General features: G+C 47.9%; 1 non-coding gene across 1 annotated transcript; it reads right to left on the reverse strand.

The window, feature by feature from the left end:
* Positions 1-3860: 3860 nt before the first annotated feature.
* TRNAF-GAA lies at positions 3861-3933 on the reverse strand. Its single transcript has one exon. It is a non-coding gene; the product is annotated as a tRNA-Phe (tRNA).
* Positions 3934-7634: the final 3701 nt, after the last annotated feature.

The raw sequence follows: 7634 nt of genomic DNA on the forward strand, positions 1-7634 counted from the left end.
AGAATGTTTGACGCCTTCAAGGTTGGACTGCTAAAGACCCAGCCTTTATTATGAGCTGCTAAAGTTTGAGTATGTAATGATACTTTCTTTCCTTTCTTAATTCCATGAGTGCTGCCCACCGCAGGAGGAGCACCAGAATGGGCAGGGAGACTTTCCTCCTGGTGAGCTTGTGGCCACCCAGCTGGCCTTGGGGGCGTGGCTGTGAGAAAAAGAGCCAAACTCACTAAGTGAAGGGAGAATTCTACTAGAAAAGAAGTGGCTGCCTCTTCCTCCTCCTCCTGGCTGGTAGTGTCAGTGGGAGTCCTGTCACTGGATCTGGTTTAAATGTCTCCAACCTTGACCATGCTGCCCAGCCACAGACCCCAAAAGGCCTGAACTGGGAGACCACTCGCGCTTTCCCCTGCTCCTCTGCCTTCCACACAGCCATGCCAAGGTCTCTCTTTTTTCCCTCTGGCCTCAGGCCACCACGTGTGGCTGTGTAGTCCCACGAGGTTGCCCTGTAAAACCGGAAACTTTGAAAACTCCTTTGGATCACACATACACAAATTCCATACGTGTCCAATTCTGTCACATTAGACTATTGAAATCCTGCTTTCCCAGGCAAAAACACTTCCTGCTGTTTTCTGACAAGAATGTTAGGGACAAGACTTTGATGGGAAGAGCCCGAGTGAGAATAAAAACCACATGTGATTTGTACAGCATTGTATTACCAAGATCCTATTTGCTTTGTCCCTTTAATTGTATTTGTTATCTTGTTGTTGGGACTATAGAAACCAAAAACACCATTCAACAGTTTCCACATGTACAATTTAGTAACATGGACTACTTTAGTCTCCTTGCTCCACCATTCTCATGTTCTGTTTGTCCACTCACTTTTAAAAAATCGTTTTAATTGGGGGCTCATGTAATTCTGATCACAATCCCTACTTACATCAGTGTGTCAAGCACATTTGTGCATTTGTTGCCATCATCATTCTCAAACATTTGCTTCCTACTTGAGCCCTTAATATCAGCTCCTCATTACTCACTTTTATTGAGGTTTAAAGGACACTAAGTCATTTGGTGGAGAAAAAAAATCCAAGGGAGCAAAGCTCAAGATATGAACTGATCAGCAGATTTAGGGATGGAGGGTAGCTGACATTTTGAAAGTCACTACAGAATTTATGGGCCTAATGGATTTTATCAGAAAAAAACATGGGAGAGACAGAAAAAATAACCAGTGATTCAACAAACAGGAGCAAGTGCATTAAAAGGGGACATTTTTGTTTATTTTTTTACTTGGGGGGCAGGCAACGGGGAAGCTCAGTAGCAGGGCTTGGTTTTGACCATGTTAAATTGAGCCCATGCATCTACAGGGCCCCCTGACTACTAATGTAGCACAGGGAGCTCAGTTCAATGTCTGATCAGAGTTCTTAGAGGGGAGAGTGATCAAAGGGCATACGTATTTAGAGATCTTACAAAGCAAATCTGATTTCTATAAAATCATTCCAACACAGTCTGTTTGGTGACATTGCTTGCCTTTCCAATATAAGGGCACTCGTCTCACTCTGTCCCTGTATTTACCAATGCCAAGACTTGGCTTTCTCCTCCAGTAAAGCCTTACAGTCTCAGAAACCCACAGAGCATTGTACCCTGGCCTACAGCGTCGCTATGGGGCAGCACAGACTCAGTGGCGGTGAGTTTGGTTTTTGTTTGTTATCTCTCCTATCCCTCCCTGCCTTCTGATCCTTCTCCCTTTGGATGACTTTCCTACCATTTCCTTTTGTTTTTCAGATTTTTAAGTACCATCATTGACATTTGGCAGGAATATTTCATTTAGCCATGTCTGCTTTTGCTCTTTTGTGAACAGACATAATTTAAGATTTAGAAACTTCAGGCAGGGGTGCAAGGCTGCAAGGATGTCTTATCAGCAAGAAAACGGAAAATGTTTTTTAAATTGTTTAAAAGTTCAGTGATGCTCAAAATTTTGCCTTATTCCAGAAGTTGCCTAATAGAGTGGACTCAAAATACAAAGCCATATTTTCTATCCCACATTCATCATCCCCATGGGCAGATTTCCCAGTACGCAAGAGAGGCAGGGCCTACTTGTCTGTACTTACTCATCTGTAGTGAAGTGTTGACATGTTATACTCATCTGAAATTGTTCACCAGAGGGTAGTAAGTAAGCACAGGTAAGCCCCATGTTTAACTTGCTTATTGGGTCGCCCAACACTGAACACCCACACGGCGTTGTGACACTTTTTCGACTAAACTTCTAAACATTACTTCCAGTTAAATTCATCCCTTCTATCTCTCCCTCATACATAATACCAAAGCAGCAATGAACCGTGAATGCAATCCAGTCTGTTGCCTTCAAATGGACTCCACCTCATAGGGCCCTCCCTTAGAGCCTTCCCTCTAGGTTCCACGGCCATGGTGAGGGAAGCACACTGCCACATCTGGGTGGAGAGCTACCAAGGTCAACCTACCGACCCTGGGTGATCGCAACAGAACACACATAGCACACTGCAACACTGAAGTTTCTGAAGCCACCATTTCCAGCTCAGAAGTGACTCACAGCTTTTCCAAACTGTCACCTTTACAGGAGCAGTTCGCCACGTTTTTCTTCTGAGGAGCAGCTGGGTGGATCAATCATCCTCCCTAGATTAGCAGCCCAGCCCTTAACCAGTGCGACACCGGGCGACTTCCCTGAATTTGCCTTTTCCAGTTGTTGTTCTTTACTGAAATAGGCAAATGCTGTTGACAACTTTATGCAGGACCGCAGAATACATAAAGTAGAGGAGGATCAAAACATGCATACAGTGAACCCTCGTTTATCGCGGTTAATCAGTTCTAGACCCTACCGTGATAAATGAAATTCCGCGAAGTTGGATTCCTTATTTGTAAATCAAATATTTTCATAGTTAGAGCATAGAGGACATGAAAAAACACCCTTTAGTCACCATTACACTCGTATTACCCAATTTATTAAACGAAAAAGGGAAAATACAGTAAAACATTTTGGACGTTACAATGATCCAAAGGGCTAGGACAGACTCCGTTTTTACTATGAACTTATTACGACTTGTCACGATGCGCTTTGCTTCCTTGTTGAAAGTGAAAGTAGCCGTAGCACGGATGTTTTTTTCCTCTTTACCTATGGAGCGAACGGAAGACTCATTCAAGTCGAAATGGCGTGCAACCTCCACGATCTTCTTGCCATCTTTGATCATATCCAAAAGTTTTACCTTTTCCTGGATGGTGAGCATCTTCCTCTGGGGCTTATTTTTATTGTCAGAAGGCTTAGAAGAAGCAGCTCGTTTAGGAGCCATCATAGGGCCTAGATAAAATTTCTTAAAAATCGCAAACAATTACAGTACACTGTACAAAAGCAAAAATGCATCTGATACGTAGCTCCGATACGTAGCGATGCAGACAGAAGCGTGTACAGTATGAGCCAATCAGTGGCAGTAATGACAGAGCATGCGCTGCTATGCAAAAACCGCGATAGAGTGAAGCCTCAGAAGTCGAAGCGCTCAGTGGCGAGGGTTCACTGTATACTACTTGGTTTTATTTGCTAAAAGGGTATCTGTACAAGTTACAAGTATCTGTACAAGTTTGCCTAATGTAATTGATTTGTGGATTTTTATAATATCTGTAAGAGCCCCAATAAAATGATCAATATAAAAATAAAAATAAAATCCATCAAAAGTGTATGAGATATATATATATATACATCATATAGAAATATATATTTTCAAAAATATACTTATCTACTGTAATGATGTGTTGTCCTGAGTTCTAGTACAATCCCAAAATCTTATGATGCAATTGTCACATTTTTTTAAAAAGTATTAAAAACTTGTCAGGCTGTGCTAACCTGCCGAAACCCGGGATTGAACCAGGGACCTTTAGATCTTCAGTCTAACGCTCTCCCAACTGAGCTATTTCGGCCACACAAACCTTGTGCTTTTTTACACATACACACAAATATTTTGTAACCTTTCCAGTGATTTTTAAACATTTAACTTTAATTTATTAAATATTATCCACACATTGAGAATTATATAAAGTCCGTAGCCAGCCATGCCTGAAAACCGCAATCCAATTCCTGGAGGCAGCGCATGGGTTGTTAGAGTAGGAGGAGGAATCTTTTGTTGTGTTTTGGAGTTTTTTAGAGGAAAGTTTTCTTCTTGATCCTGTCCGGCTCTTGCACAATCCGAAGCCCGTTCGTTCTCCCTTCTCTCAGTCCCTGGTTTTCTGTCTCGCTGAATTTCAGTGACACTGGAATGGAGAACACGGTATTGACCACCTTAAAGGTGGTGCCAGACTTTTCGCTTCGGAGTAGAAACGCGAAAATACTTATTATCAAAAAACGGGTATGGCCCCATAAGAACACGGAAAACGGGTTCCTAAACAGGGGGAAGACCGACGATGCTGGTGGTTGTCAAAAGCAGATGAGCGACGGTCTGTGCTAGCACCCTGCGGAGGAAGGGCCACAGGGCATGGGTCCCCCCTCTCTCCAGCAGGGCTATCACTTATCTGCCTAGTTCTAAGGAGCAGGGTTAACAGCTAGCCAGAGGGAAAACCCCCATTTCAACATCCACTGTTTGTCCAAGCGCTAAACTGCCGTCTTTCATGCTGCTACACCAGGCAGTAGAGGGGGCTTCAAACCTCGGGTGGGAAAACTTCATATCCTTTTTAATTTTTTTTCATAAAGAGAACATTTATTAACTCTTATATGGGACAAGGACCTCTAGAGACGCATCATCCGGATGAAAGAGACCATGAACACGAGTCGTCCACGCTTTGAACAAGCCCAGATGCCTTGCACACAGTGACGGTGGGACACGTGCCTGGTATAAGACAGAGGACTGACAACGCTGCCCAGGGACTCCAGATTATGCGTTCCCCACAACGGAGACCCCCAACTAGCACACACCCTGGGCAGCCCCTGAGGGCGATTGGCCCTCTCTGGACTGGCCTGGGGCTGGAAGTAACCCATTTTCCAGAGCTCTGCGTCCGCGCCCCGCCAAGCCTCAGCCCAGTTGCGGACACCCTGAGCGCGAGCGGCGCGCGGAGAAACGCACAGAGTCGGAGCCGGTCCCCAGGTCAGTCAGCTGGGGAGCCCTCTCCCACAGAGCAGAACATCAGTGATCAAGTACTATAGACGTGACCAGGAGTCCCGGCGGCTCAGGGGTTACGTGATCGGCTGCAGGCCAGCTGTTGGGTGGGAGAATGAGGGGACGGTCCCCTACCGTGGAGGTTCACGGGCTGGGCACCCTGCGCGCGCCGTTCCCGTCTGTCCTCCAGGGTCCCCGGGAGTCAGCATCGGCGGGATGACGTTGGGTGCTGGACCGGGACATAGGTCGCCAGCTGCTGGGGAGCCAGAAACGGACAGCAAACGGGCGACGGTGGGAACGGAGTGCGGCCACTGGGATGGGCACGGGATGCCGGGGTCCGGGAGGGAAGGGAGAGAGGGGTTCGCGAGGAGGAGGGCCAGGAGAAGCACCCTGGAGCCGGTCAGGGTCCGAATGGGTGCGGTGCATAATGGGGTGGGTGGTTAAGTGGAGCCCCCTTTCTCTCTGAGCTCCCTCCAGCCGCGCGGAGTCTTGGAGGTGCGCTCCTTCCTGCAGGGCTGAGCGCACCGAGCGCCCCAGGCTGGGTTTGACTCTGCGGCTCCCACTTGGTTGGGTCGGGGTCTTCTGTGGGAGCCCCGGGAAACCCCCCTTCCACAGGCACGCGGGGCACAGGGTGTCGGCGAGTGGTGTTGAGAGTGGACCTGGCTTCGGCCGGTCACTCGCACGTGGAGCACAGACTCACATGGGGGCAGCGTCGTGTTTCGCTGGGTTTTCCTTGAAATCAAAGAAAGATCTCCCGTGGCCTTGTGCCCTGATTCTCCAACTCTCAGCAAGAAGCCGATGGAAACGCAACTCTCTCTGAAGGAACTGGGTGGGGTCCACGGAAATCAGGGTCCACTGGTAACCACGCTCCCAGCCACCGCCTCCTGACACCCCGTGCAGGGCAGAGGTCGCTGCCCCTACAAGGGAGCCCCTAACAGACCAACCATCTGCTTGTCCATTCCTGGATGACTTCTGTGTTAGAGTGGACATGCTCCATACGGGTTTTTCTTGGCTGAGATCTGGTACCAGGTGTCCTCTTCCTCTTCTTCCTCCTACTCCTACACCTCTTCTTCTTCTGTGTGTTTTTAACGTTTCCCTGGGAATTGGGTGGAGACTTACAGGGCAGCAAACACTCATCAATTCATTCACTGGTGTTTCATGGCATTGATGCCCATCCCTCCTCTCTCTGCTCCCACTTCCCCGGGGCCTGCCCACCCCCACCCCCAGTCCCCTGCCTTTCTATCCCAGCTTGCCTTGGGAACTTTGTCCTGGGACCAGTGCTAAGGTCCTTGTGGTCCAGAGAGGTGATGTTTTCCTGAGGAGTGCATCCCTGCTGTTAGTGATCACCTTTTACATCTGACTGCAAAGTGAGACTGGGGAACACCTCTGTCCTCCGCCTGAAGATGGACTCTTTGGGAGCAAATCTCCAGGTCTTTCCTCAGCAGTGCTGCTGGGTGGCTTCAAACCGCCAGCCTTTAGAACAGTGGCTGATGGCAAACAAGAAGGTGAACTCACAGTGGGCCTTCAGGGATGGCCCAGACCAGGGCAACAGAAGGCAAATGAGTCTGGCTTTTGGAGAGAAAGGGGAGGCTGCCTTAGGAAAGACCCTCGGGTCTCTGGGGGTCTCATCCTGCTTATTCTAGGGGAAACCACCCCCCTGACCTCCTTGTCTGGCCTCCAGGCCTCGCTATGCAAGGCACAAACACCATTCTCTTTCACCTTCTGAATCCTTTGATTGCTTTCACATTAAATCACCAAGGTGGTTATGACTCCCAGGCCTAAACTTTAAGCAGCAGTTACAGGGAAACACAGATTCCTTCCACAAGAATAAGAAACTCTCCAAAACTCACTGGCATAGAATCCATTTCAATTCATAGTCACCCAGTAGGACAGGGTAGAACTGCCCCTGTGGGTTTCTGAAGCTGTAACTCTTTGTTGTTGTCAGGTGCGATCCCATGTACAACAGCATGAAAAACCACCAGGTCCTCCACCATCCTCACAGTTATGCTTTTGTTTGGCCCTTTGTTTGAAGTCACTGTGGAAATCCCTCTCTGTTTTAGGACAGGTTGACTAGAGAAACAAATTCATTGATGCTCATACAGATGTAAGACAGAGCTTTATATCAAGGAGTAATTGTATATCAAGAAAACATCCCAGCTCAGTCCAAATAAACTCCTCCATCTGGTACTAGTCCATAAATCCTTCTTCAGACTCACACAGCCACATGCCATGATGCAGGATGCCAGATCACAGGCCGGTGGGTGTCAGATCCCATGAGTCCAGGGCGCAGTGCATCACAGAGCTCTGACACATCACAGAGTGGCTCTCCAGCAGGAAGTGAAGGCAGAGGTGGGGGAGGGGGAAGGTTTCCAGGACCCTCCTTATGAGGAGGTCACACCCACAAGGAGACACCATCAGACTGTGACCTGATTGACAGACTAGACTCTACCCCTACACTTCAAGTTGACACAAAATTATGTAACTGCCACAATCTCATTGAGGGCCTGCCTCTTTTGCTGTGCCTTGTCCCCA

Source organism: Echinops telfairi, unplaced genomic scaffold (assembly GCF_000313985.2).
Source record: "Echinops telfairi isolate 266 unplaced genomic scaffold, ASM31398v2 ScPeMD7_7441;HRSCAF=8479, whole genome shotgun sequence".
NCBI classification, from domain to species: Eukaryota; Metazoa; Chordata; class Mammalia; order Afrosoricida; family Tenrecidae; genus Echinops; species Echinops telfairi.